Here is a 13,758-nt window from a genome sequence, read left to right on the forward strand (position 1 = left end):
CTACCAACAAATGTAGCTACTTCAGCTTAATTATCATAAGATTTTGTACTACTACAAAAGAATCAATTTTTTTCTAAGCAATCTTAGCACTAACCAGAGCCAGGCATGTGCATTAACTTTCCTCATTAATCACAGCACTTTAGAAGAAAGCTAATATTTCAACACAACCCTTCTTGAGTGAGAGAGACTGCTAATTGCTAGTTTCAACAACAAAATAGCCCACTTACTCTGTTCTTTTGGCAATGATGCATGAAAAAGCAGTGGAATATCCTGCACATTTAGAATGTATGCCTGCAACCAGAATATCATAAACTAATTAAAATTCTGCTCTATTTGTTGCAGTGGTACTTCAACATCCAACAAGCTGATTCAGAAGTACTTGAGTATTATTAATCCTTCAGACCTGTCCCAGTTATGAATGAGAGCTAGACAAATACTCTCAAAATGCTGCCAGCACAAAAAAATGCTTTTAATCCAATAATCACAACATACTCCTTTTATTTTTACTCAAAAATGCCAGAATAACTGCAATTTCAAGCTTTTTGTTCTGATACTCTTTAACCAAGAGAGGTAACAGGTAGCTGATCTGGTATTACTTAGAAATAAGTTCAACTCTGTTGACCATACCAAGACCTTCTCCCAATACCAACACAAAACCTCACTATTTTGGTACATAAAGCAATTCGTATTAAATAATATTTTCAACATTTATTTATTAACCAGAACTTAATTAATTTAAATACATTACAACAATTAAATTACTATGTAAAAAATCCATTCCAAAGAAAGCCGTAAGGTTGTCATCTCTTCCCGTTAAAATACAGAAGAGAAATTATAACATTTGTTGATAATTATGGTTTTGGTTACAAATTTGGTGAAATATTAGCACTTACAAAGCAGACAAAAGAAAGATATATCAAGAAATCAAGTTGGCCGAAGTTTTTAAGTGGAAAAATAAAATCTGCCAGCAGGTCAAGTATCACTTGCAATTCTATGCATTGGATCTCAGCCAAAATATGTGCATCTTGCATTGTACAAGAATAATAAGAAGAGTGTTACAGTACTATAGATACATCATTTTTTCCTTTTATACTTGGGTCACATACACTACCCACTCTTACCACACATTTAATATCTTCCTAGCAAAATTCAGCATGGTACTGATAGAAAAACTAACTTGTTACATTAACTATTCCACCTCCAAACAGCCCTGCCTGTCCTGAAGCAAGCAGGCTGAAACACATTCAGCATGGGAGCCACTGTTTCAGATCCTGAAAGCACACTTGGCCCAAGCAGTTTGACTACACCTCAGGCCAACAACAGCCTTCTCCCATTCCTAAAAGGATCTCTCCCATCATATGGATAAAACTTGATGTTTTAAAACTTGTTAAACTATTTCTGCCATCTGATGTCTCTGTTTCCCACTAATACATCTTATTTCTCTCAACTAAAAGAGCCACATTCTAAGAACAGAAATCCCCTGCAAACTCACTTGATTCAATCATGAACATTTTGGGCTGAAGAGATCTTCAAAGATCATCTATTCCACACACTCTGTCACAGGCAAGGATATCTTTTTTTCAATCAGTTTGCTCAAAGCCCCATCTAACCTGTCCTGGAACACCTTGAGGGATGAGTTATCCTCAGCTTCCCAGGGCAACCTGATGAGTTCCTCAACACTTCAATTTCTTCCTCACGTTCAATCTCAATCCTCCTCCTTTTCAGTTTCATCTTTGAGTGTTGCCATTTTCCAGGAAACACTCCAATTCACCATAAATTAATCATTCTCCAAATACACACCTCGAGATACATGGAAGGAAGAGTTCCAAACACTTCCTACTGCTGAAGCAACTAAAAGCTGGTCACAGGACATCTGGAAAAACATGATCTCCAAACCACTCTTTTGTGAGATGACAACATAAGCTCATAGCATCTTAAATCTCACTGATTTTCAAAGCATACCTCATGAGGCTTGGTCTACCCTTACCTTGAGTGCTAACATGAGAAACCTGAATTGCATCCTAGGTGCCATGGGTGTAACATTCTTCACAAGCTTATTTGACTTTTTCTGGGGTTTATGCATGTCTCCAACACATTAACATGTTGACAGCTTTGAGTTTCAGCTTTTGTGTTTTTCAGATTCTGTGCAGCCTAGTTCTGAGCCTCATAATGTCAGTAAGCTCTCTTCACAGAATAGGTAGACGGATCTTTTGCCAGATGGAGACCAAGGAGAACAGTTACAGTTTGCAGCCCGAAAGCATAATCCATGGTGGACTGAAGAGAGAAAACAAGAAGGATGGGACTTCATAATCTGAGGCTGTAATTGGACAATTAATCCCAATATGCAAATGACCAAAACTTGTAAAAGTGTGAGACCTCGTGACCAGTTGTCCATTTTGTGACCATTTTGGGTCTGCCTTGGGTGTAGCCCTGGCCAGGCTCTTGTACTGCCCAAGGTGTACCCTAAAGGCCTTTTAGTAAATACCTACTTTATTCTCTTAGCTCTGTCTAGTCTCTGCTCCACGTCAGCCTAACCAAGGCATCAATGTCACTGGTACAGCCTCAGCTTTCAATGCCAACTCATTTTGTCTTTAATTCATATGTCACTCCTGTTTAGCCAACAGGCATCTGTCTTCATCTAATCCATTTTATCAAGACTGAGACAAGAAAATAAACATAGACAGAAGTACACATCTGAAAAAATTGCCAGGTTTTGTGACACTGAAGGATGAAATTAAAAGACCAGGAAGAAAACAAACTTTTATCACTGTTCATGAGCACACACTTCAGCTACTGTTGTATGTTCACTGAGCTGAGGCCTCATCAGGGACATATTCCTTACCTGACCAACCCAACAGAACAAAGGAGTTAAACTGAGATTCAAAGAAATGTATCAAGCAAGTGAAAAGATGGTCCCATTTCAGTAATGCCTAATCTTGTTTCACCTCCAGGCATAGTATCAGTCAACCCTGCTTTCAAGTCTTCCTACTCAGTCCAAACAGGACTGAATGACTGCATTAACAAGATAAGCTAGATGGGAAATACTATGGGTAGACAGCACCAAATTAAATTTCACTAGCAGAAGTCATGTTTTTAAATGAAAAAATTTACTTGTTTTAATTAACAAGGAACTGGTGGATACGAGAGCATTAAGAGCAGGAAACTGATTTAAAGTGAATAGTATCTTCTTGATTATTTCTTGTAATGGCTTGTAACCTTTAGGAGACGCTAGAACTGGTATAAAGATGATGTACTGCCCTTTAAAAACACATAGTAACAGAAGCATCATTACCAGCTACCAAAGGGAAAAAAAACCAAAACTCTGTATAAGAAAAAAGCAGCAGACACTTGAACAGCACAGCAAACTGGCAGTATCCACACTGACTATACTTCTGAAACAACTAATTTAGAACACAGAAAGGTAAGTTGCCTTGAGCAAGCTTGTCTAGTGTAGAAAAATGAAAATTTACCTCTGAGCAGTGAAGTGAAACTGAGATTGCCCTCAGCTATAGGGGATCTATTACAAAATAAGAGCATAAGTAAATGAGCTGCTTGATGTGTTTTATATTAGAAAACTTCATGGGCCCACACTACCTGAGGGCAGCACACTCAGTCCTGAGCAGAAACATCAGTTCTCAAATAGTAAATACTCTTTTATTAGGGGCTGCTTAAATGTAAATATGGTTCAGCCTGTAATCCAACTACAGATTGAAGAATTCAGGAATGGAAGCCACAAGCAAGAAGGAAAAACCAAAGAGAGACTGTACATCTGTTAAACAAGGTTTGTGTGTGCAACTGCTACAGCTGAGGTTACTAGCAGTGAAGCTTCACAAACATGCAGAAAATCCCCACCCTCCAAGAAGGAAAGCAGAGAAACTATTCAGTCCTTGAGATGTACCTTCCAAGGATGCTCCAGCTGCTACACTCCATCTTCACATATTGCTTCAGAAAGACTTTCTGTACCACAGGTGTCATTCCTCCCTCCCTGTCACAAAGTACTCGGTAGGCCCCTAAGCATTACAAAATAATCTCCTCACCCACCTACCTTAATTCCCACTCTGTTTAAAATGAGCTTTAAGATTTAAATTTGCTCACTTAAAACAACTGAAGAGGTGTGCTTTCCCTCTGTGTAAGACAACAAGTCCACCCTCCCAGCACTCCAACCCTACTTGCAGATAAGGTTTGCAGCAGGTAACTTTAAGGAGCGGCGTCAAAGACTGCACTTAGCAAACTTTCTATCACAAATGCACAAAGCAAAATCCACAGACTTGCAAGGGAGTAGGAGAGACAGACAGACAGAATCACAAGCTTCTCAACAGTAAGGGCATATGGATACTGAATTTTCAGTGCTCAAGTGGAATGGAAAATAGAAAAGAAATCAAAGACAAGGAAAGACACTGCTTTCAGATGAAATGTAGATTCCTACAGGACATTTCTAATGCCAGGAATTACACACTTCTCATTCATTTTCTTTCCCCTGAGGGAAAAGTAGTTCTGCTGAAATTTCCTTATACCCTCAGCACCATGTAGCTCTTAAAGAGACTCCAGAATACCTGTCAAGGCACTCAACCAGCAGTGAAAAACTGTCCCTGTTTTGCAGGTATGAGGAATAAGGCAAAAAGCTGAAGCAGTCTGCCCACAGAATCCAGCTCAGCAAGCAGCAAAATCAGAACACAACCTATGTTTCCCAAATCGCAAACCCACAGCTGCCTCGGAAATCTCACTGCAGTCTCTCAAGTTTGGAACAGTATCTATACCCTATCAAATTACTCCTATTGGGTACTTTTCATCTCACTGTATAAGCCCCAAGGATGCACTTCAGATTTGAACATGAAATTCGGTGTAGTCCAAACTTTATTTTTAAGTTACTCCTTTCAATTAATTTAAGACTGTAATTTTGTTATACACTATATAGCCTGTCTCACTTAGCAGTATAAACTTTTTCCCTGCACATAAGGAAGTTCTTCAGCAGATACAGCAATAAATGCAAGTCCCAGAACACTTAAAGCAATGAATAACTAAACAGAAATAGCTCATTTTATGTGAAAAAAGAAACCTTCAGATATGGATTAGCTTCATTTTCTCAGGACATTTTGACAGATCTGACACAGCTTCAGTAACCTATCCTTACTTTATTTTGTAACTAGACTAGAGTAGTTTGCTGGATGAAGTTGCCCCATGACCATGCAAGGGTCATCCCACACCTTCCCTCCAAACATTTAAGGCTGGCAAGAACCCAGGACTGCTGACAGCACAGAGATCTCTCTCAGTGGACCTTCATAATAACCATGACACAGCAGCAGGATGATTTTATTTTTTAAGAAGCAAGTGGCAATACTGTGGGCTAACTGCTCCGCCTCTGAGCTATCAGATTTTCTCCTGTTACCTGAGAAAGAGTCCCAGCCTGCCCCTCTCATAATCCATATGTCTGATTCAATCCAACTTTAGGAAATTAATCCAGTACTGCCTAACGACAGAACATGGGTATCACATTCAGATTCCTGCAGGAACATCAAATTACAGGAGAAATCTGCCTTGAATGAAGACTAGTGTAAAATGGATACACAGCTTCTCTCCCAGAATTACTTAGCAGAACCTATTTATCCGGAGTACAGCCAGATCTCCTGAACTAAACATGGTTACATTTCACCAGCTCATCTCCAACATCATAACACATACAGAACACCCCCAGGCAGACTTTCAGAACTGTACAATAACTGCCTGTGCAATACAGGAGCACAGTATGAATATGGTGACATTACCACACCACAGAAACAGCCATCACAGTCATTTTGCCAACAGAGTTTCCAGAGTCTACCTCCAACTTCAAAAGCAGCTCAGACCATCAAGCCATTCGTGTCAAAACCATTTTCTTCACCTTCGCCTTCCTTCATTTATCTTTCATCTTATAATACAGCTGTGGATTCAGTAAGTTGCATTTATTAAGGTTTTTCCAGTTGAAGACCTTCAGACAAATGAGATAACAAATCATAACACTATTACTTTCATATTCACACTTGAATTTGATAGTTCTCCCTTTGCATACAAATTCAGAAATACTCAATAGTGCTAGTTAAAAGCAGCAAGACTTTTACTGTCTTTTCTTGGATTTTCTTTGCCAAAGAGACATTAAATTACTAAGCACTTACTTCCAGGTAAGTGAACAGAAAACATGTATTAGGCTTCCTCCCACAAGCAAGAATGAAGTTTCTAACTACAGATACTTTTTCCCCCACCCCCTCTTCTTAATAAATAATAGAAAGGTATTTTCTGGAAAGAGTTCTTTCGTATACTGTTATAAACACAGCAAGCAAAATGGAACTTAATAATCCTCCACTTGTCTTCTACCAAGAAGTCAAACAGACTGTCAACAGACTGCTTGTGGTGACATAATACTTAATTAAAAGATTGAGAACACATTATTTTCTTGGAGGCTATGCAGCACAAAGCTTTTCTGCCCTTTTTTATCAAACATAGTATTATTCCAGATGATTAATGGTGATTTCATTCAAGAGTCCCTTCCCTGCTACATGTGCCTCCTGTATTTCCACGTCAAATTATTACATACTACTATGCAAGGACACCACATGACGGTATTAGTCATTAGGGCGGAACCCAGTGTGCCTTTGCTGTATCACAAAAGGAGGAAACATTTAAAGTTTTAACAAGTACTTCGGAGGGTGTTAATAAACTAGGAACCTAGTTTTATTTTAGCATTCAGAATTGATGAGGTGTACCAAATTGAACACACAAGCACTTCCTTGTGTCTAAATTAGGCACAGGGCTAAAACACGACAGAGCACAACTGCTAACAGGCACTCTTTGAAACACACCCTCCCAAACCCAGGGAATGAATCTCATCAGTCATTTCAGTCATGGCTTCCTCTGCTGCTACCCTAGAGATGACAAATGGTGCAAGCACAAACACATACATAAGGAAGGCGGTTAAAAATAAAATTTTCCACATAAACTAATAGATACTTAACAAAAATGCTGCGCTCAAGTAACAAAGACCAAACAAGAGCTCAGAACTCCTTACTATGACTTTCCACTAGACCAACCATCAACAGCTAAATACACAAATTGTACTCAAATGCTGATCATCCTCCAGATGAAGAACTGAGTACACCTTGGATAAAGACTCACCTTCTAATTTAAAACGTTACTCTCATGTAAGAGCTTCTGACACAAAATGCACCTGAGATAATACAAACTCAGTCAGTTACAAACTCTAGTACTACTAATGCAACATGGCATTTTGAACCAATCTGGCTTCCTTCTAGAAGGGAAGATTAAAGCCTAAATTAGAGCAATGGCATTGTGTTCCCCTTCTGATATTATTCTGTTTCAAATACATTGCAAGCTTAAGTTAAGGGATTCTGGAAAGACCTTGTAGCTTTCAAAAACTAAAAAAACACAAACCAAACTCAGTCTGGGCATATGGTCTGTCCTTTAAAAGTTTTGCATACACAGGAAAGAGAGCATTTAAGAAAAAAGTCTTTGCACAAAAGGATTTGGAATAAATCTAACGATGTGAGAGAGGGAAAGGTTCTGATGGAGACCTATGCACAAGACTACATTGACTGCAAAAGGTCATTAGGGACACAGAACATGAGCTTATTCAAACCAAGTCAGAGGGTCAAAGCATTAAGCAATGCACTTGCATAGCAGAGAGGATTACCTACGTAAGTAGTTAACACACAACAACTGTGAGCTCAGGCTTGTATCGATCAACTGCACTAATCCAAGTGTCGTGTGGTATGTGCTGCAAGATCAATAACTTTGCCTTCCAGGTTATCAGCTTAAACACACACAATGCAGGGATGAGAGACCAACCTTTGATGCATCCTAGAAGACCTACTTTCTGAAAGAAGAAAACTATTTATAAATAGTAAATAACCTTTCTTTGCCTCTCCTCCAAAGAACTGTTATCACAACAGTTCCAGAGCTTTCCAATTATGGCTCCACTAAACCTTCCTTATGATGACATTGATCTGAATTGCACTGATCAATTTTAAATAGATAATCATGCCTTTAGGTAGGGATCCTTGGAAAATGACAGCTGAAACTGGAATTCATGATTGGAGAAACTAGGCACAAACATATGCCCACTCTCATCAATATTGTTTCTAGCATATGATTATTAGAAACAAAATACCAGAAAAGGTTGGACAGAAATTCTGTGTAATGAGGAAAACTAAATTTCTCACAGACCAATTTAATCAAAATATTCAACCAAGCATCAATTGTAAAATATGTGAACAGATTGGTGTTAAAAACACATGATACAGAGACTGGATGTGGACAACAATTATCAATTAACTACACTGGACAACGAAATTACCAACCCCTAGAGTTTGTGAAAGCAACAGGAAACCATAAGCTTACACAAATTTAAAAGGAGGATGAATAAGGTGACACCTTCTGTGTCATTACAGCACTTCTGCCACCAGCACCAGCCAAAACAGCTCCGTCTGCCACAGTGTGACAAATGACGCTGGATTGGTCCAGAAACCTGACTCCATTCTGTCAGTTACAGGTTTTTGTCTCGAGGATAACAAAACATCATGTGAATAATGGAGACTGAGCTCTTCCACGCGTTTTTGATGATTTTTCACCATTACAATTTTTCTAGCCATCAACATAAACTGTACAGGAAATGTCCCAGCTGACGAGCATGCTCTTTGAATATTCTGAAAATTTAAGTTCTCTTCACTAACAACAACTAACACTTACTGATTCACATATCTTAGATCTGAGAGTTTCTCGGTCTTCCCTTTGAAGTTTCATGTCCCATTGTTTCAGCTCACACTTGAATAGCATTTCAGTAGCAGCAACTTCTTCCCTGACTCTTTTGTTCCATAGGGCACACACAGAAAAAAAAAAAAAACCCGAAAAACAAAAGGAGATATCAAAGTGCAAGCCAAGTACAGGTGGTGAGGCAAGAAGGACCATAATTTTCGGTTTTGTTTCTGAGACTAAACCCACGAACTGTCAAAAGCTGTCTAAAAACTACAATCTTTCTTGTCTCCCTGCCCTTAGAATTAAGGTTTTTGCCTAAAATTTTTGAGCCACCCAGTGGCAACGGTAGCTTTAAGAACCACCGGCACTCCTGAATTGCAGCTCTGTGTGTACCGGAAACTGAAGTCACTGAGCAGCAATTCTGCCTGGCGCTGTAACCCAACACCACCCCGCACACGCCTCATAACATTCCGCATGCTGCTGCCACAGGGAGCAGCTCTGCCCACCCTACTGCCCGCGGCTGCTGCACAGCTACACAGATTTTCCCTGTGGGAAAAAAGGGAAGGAGACCAAAACAGACTTTTCCCCACTTCTTCCTGAAAAATGCCAGGAAACCAGCAGTTGCAGGAGTGCCTGCACAGGGCAGAAAGTCCCACGCTCCAAGGCTGATAAGGGAAGGCAAGGAAGAGGTCTGGCTAACTGCAGCACTTCCTCTTTTTCCTCAACATCCTGGATCTCATCTGGAGTAGGAGTAAGATCCACCTCACCAAGCTCCCACAAAAGCTTCTTGGTCCTTAACAGACAGTGGGATGCAGCAAGCCTTCCATCAGCAGCACAGCCACTGAAGGTACTTCAAGCACAACCCAGCTGCCCCTTAGTTTGACAACACTCACTGGCCAAAGCGAGTCACAGGAATATCAGCCTCGAAGTGCCCAAATCCAACATGAATACATTTTACTGGATCTGGACGGCAACTGTATTATTAGTTCCACAGCCAAGTGCCAGAGTCCACCTGCTTATCTCCTCTCTAATGAGACAACATCAGTGACGTAACATTTCACTATGGCTAGGGGTTTTTTTCACTTGTTTGGAGTTTTTAATGGTGTGGGGAATAAAAATAAAAACAGTTGGTAAAGCGGCTATTCATTTCCATCTATTGTTATTTCTTTTACTAATTAAACAAAAACCAAAAATAAAGCAAACCTAACCTTCCCCTTAGTAAGATAAGCCCTGGAATTATACAAAATATAAATAAATAAATGCACTGAATGTCTTACTTCTAGTAAGCATTAAGCTAGAAGGAACACCAAGCATTACCAGGAAGTTAGAAACAAGTAAACTGAAGTATTCTTACACCAAAGTATACATCCACGGGATGGCTGCATCTCAAACTCTGAGAAAGATGTAGTCAAAAGCAGAATAGCTAACTGGAAAAGATCCAGAAGTAGGTGATAAGCATAAAAAGAGAATTGTAGAGCTACAACCCATGAAATAAAGATGACTGGATCTTTAGCCTACAAGGAGATGCAGACAAAGAGTGAATACTCCGTGATTTAGCAGCACTCTAAAGTCAGAAATAGCGTAGGGAAGATGAGCACCGTGATTCGCACAGCACGAGAGGCAGAAACTAACAAGTTACCTGAAGGCAGACCCGAAACACACCACACCCCAAAGAAAATCAGGTGTTTGTTTCGGTTCTTCACGGATTTAGTTATTGCGAGGAGGCACTTTCGAACATCACGGACACCAACAGGTTACTCGGATTTCAACAGCCACCAGGCAAACTATCAGCGGCAAACTCATCAGGGGTTACCGGGCAGAAAGACATTCCCCTGACTCCGCCGGTCCCGGAAACTGCCGGAAAGCAGGAGCCCGTGGGACAGGAGCGTCACCCCGCCCTGCTGCGCCAGTGCAGCCCCGGGCCGGGTGACGGCACCCAACAGCGGCTCCACTGAGCGGGGCCGAGGGGTCCCTGTCCCTGGGGAAGGGGAAAGGGCGCGGTCCGTATCCCGCTGCCCCCGCCCGGTACCTGCGAGCCCCCGGGCTCCCCGCCCGTACCTGCGGCGCCCCAGCGCCGCTACCTCACCCAGCACCTGCGTCCCGCCAGTCTATCCCGGTACCTGCGGCCCCCGGCCCCGCTGTCCCGCAGTCCCGCGGTCACCGCCCGCCGTCCCTACGGGCCCCGCTCCGAGCCGCCGGACCCGGGCGACGCCATCTTGTCTGGGCCCCGCCGGCGGGATGGCGTCACGCCGTGACGTCACCTGCGCCCGCCGGACCAATCGGGAGCGGCAGGTAGTTACGTCACTGAAGCAGAAAGGGGCGGGGCTGGGGAGTGTCCGTGTCGCTGTCGCTGTCGCCTTCCTTCGCCAGCAGTAACCCTGACCCTGTCCCGGCTCTGCCCCTGTCCCGTCCCCTTACCAGCCGCTGTCCGTGTTGCATCCCTGACCCCGCCCCTGTTCCCTCGCTATCCCAGCTCCTGTCCCTTTCTTTGCCCTTTTCCCTGCTCGTACCAGTTCCATCCCCGCCCCTGTCCTGTCCCCTCCCCGCCCCTGTCCCTTTCCCTTCGCCTGCCCCGTCCCATTCCCAGTGCCGTCTCTGTCCCTTTGCCTTTCCCTGCGCCTCTCCCTGTGCTGCCCGCGGGTCCGACCGCAGCCCCTGCCCTTCCCGGCCCCCTGCCCTCCCCGGTCCTGCCCTCCCCGGCCCCCTGCTCTCCCCGGCCCCCTGCCCTCCCCCGGTCCTGCCCTCCCCCGGCCCCCTGCCCTCCCCCGGTCCTGCCCTCCCCCGGTCCTGCCCTCCCCCGGTCCTGCCCTCCCCGGGCTGTGCATCGCTCCAGGGCCTTCCCGAGGGCCCGGTGACGGTGCTGAGCGGACACAGAGAGGTCATTTCATCCCACACCCCTCAGCAGCCGCGGCCACCTCCCCTCCCGAGGGGCTCGGGGACATTCCCGCCGCGTTTTCAGCCTTCCCGGCGGTCCTTGTTCTGAAACGGAGTTTTGTCCCAAGCGGGCGTGGTAACTGTGTGTGAGGGAGGATACGGAGAAGGGAGTAAATCGTGGTAAATCATGGCCAAAAACGGCCAAACTGGAATTACGGCTTGTATCCTCAGAGGAAACTGGAAAGCCTGAGAGGTTCTTCTATAGTTTCTTTTTCAGTTTGGCTTCTTATAGCACCCTGCTCTTTGGGGTTGGTTGGATGAAAACACAGAATAAAGGTCATAAAAACAATGTTGTATCAGGAGAATATGTACTGATTCCATGTGACTCGAGGCACCATCAGATATCAGTGGTCAGAACTGGCATTTTCTTAAAGCTTGTCTGCATGTCACACATTTTCTTTTTTTCTCTACTCTGCAACACCACTGGCAAGTGGTGGTTCCTGGGTTTGGATCACACGAAGCCTTGCCTCTGAAATCATAGAAAAAGACTGCATGAATGAGCCGTGTGGACATCAGAAAAAACATTCATTCTTCCACATGGGTCTCAAAGGGGTGCAATGAAATGCAAATACAGTTTTATCTCTTTAATTCCTCATCAGTAAGTGTTTTCCCAGGTGGAATGTGTGGGAAAATGACTTGGGGTAAAATTAGAGAAAACTGGGGATTTATATTTGTGTTCTAACAGAAGTTATAACTATATAGATGGTGAAGTGCAGTGGGGACTCCCTGGATGGGATGTGGTCAGCATGCCCAACTTCCCACACACAATCCATGCTAAAGGGGACTCAAGGGAGGGTGGAGTGGAGACACCAGGGCCAGGCTCTGTTGAAATCCTGGAAACAGGGTAAAACTCAGTAGTGCAGATAAACTGTATAGCAGCTGAAAACCAAGGGGGAAAAGAAGGTGCTGGCTGCTGAACCAGCTACTGTGTCTGGGTCACAAATGCCCACCTCCATCCCAGAGGCTGCCTCAGGTGGGACCCTGATATTACCCATCTACAAGGTACAACCACCCCACACTGAACCTCATGTATGACTAGAGTTACTCAAGCTAGCACAAAAATGTTACCCCTGCCCTTAGAGGGCCAAGATTGGCCCAAGGAGGTTACAACCTCCTGATTCCATTGGTCAATATGACCATCAGTCAAGTTCTCTCTCAGAGAACAAGAATGCAAAACATACAGATAAATTCTAAGAATACAATATTGTTTACATGAAGCAGCGTGAGAAGCTGCTACAAAGACTCAAACACTTGAAAGCAAGAAAGTCAGGGGTGACACAAAAATAGTATAAAAGTAAGTTTAAAATGGGGAGAAGTTAGGGAAGATTCCACTGTAACTTCTGGGATCAACTGGCTGATCAGGCTGAACCTGTAAGAACTGTACTCATGTATGGTGATTGTTTATCTCAGGTGCTCTGAATATGTTTTTGCAGCCAGATACTATCACTAGCAATATTTGCACCTTAACATGTCACAGTTTTCTATTGAATTAATAGAAGATTATTATTCTGTAAATTGTCAGTCGAGGTGTGAGTCCTTCAAGAGCATTAACAATGGGTAAAATACTCGACTGGGGAGGCCTGGGTGAGCGTCTTTCTAATACTTTAGGTGTGCATCCTTGGATCTTTCCTGGGGTGCCAAGAGACCAGCTAGAGGTGTGCAAACCCTCAGAGGGGTTTTTGTGTTTCCATGTGACTCTGAATAAGTCAGTTGAACCACCTTGTTGTCCAGTGGATTGTTCGGTAAAGGGTTGGACATCAGGAAGAATTTCTCCACAGTACGGGTCCTTAGACATTGGGAATGAGCTGCTCAGGAGTCACCGTTCTGGAGATCTTTAGGGGAAGATTGGACATGGCACTCAGGGCCATGGCCTGGTTGACAGTGTGGTGTCCACTCATAGGTTGAACTGGGTGAGCCTAATTGATTCTGCCATTCTGTCCCCATAGTGAGGCCCTGACAGACTGGTCGGAGACAAGTGTCTCGGCTTTCCCGGGGGGCTGACAGTCCGATCAAACACGAAAGCTTTGGGAAAATCTCCGTTTCCCGTGAGAGATTCCCGAACGCCCACCTTGCACTGAGCAC

The 13,758-nt window shown here is 43.3% G+C and overlaps 1 protein-coding gene across 1 annotated transcript in view; it reads right to left on the minus strand.

Moving 5' to 3' along the window:
* UBAP1 (ubiquitin associated protein 1) overlaps positions 1-8,802 on the minus strand; it is a 30,531-nt gene extending 21,729 nt beyond the window's left edge. Inside the window, exon 1 of the mRNA XM_083883376.1 lies at positions 8,737-8,802. The gene's annotated coding sequence lies outside the window, so the exon portion shown is untranslated. The remainder of the gene's footprint in view (positions 1-8,736) is intronic.
* Positions 8,803-13,758: the final 4,956 nt, after the last annotated feature.

Source organism: Zosterops lateralis (genome assembly GCF_965231275.1).
Source record: "Zosterops lateralis genome assembly, chromosome: Z".
NCBI lineage: Eukaryota > Metazoa > Chordata > Aves > Passeriformes > Zosteropidae > Zosterops > Zosterops lateralis.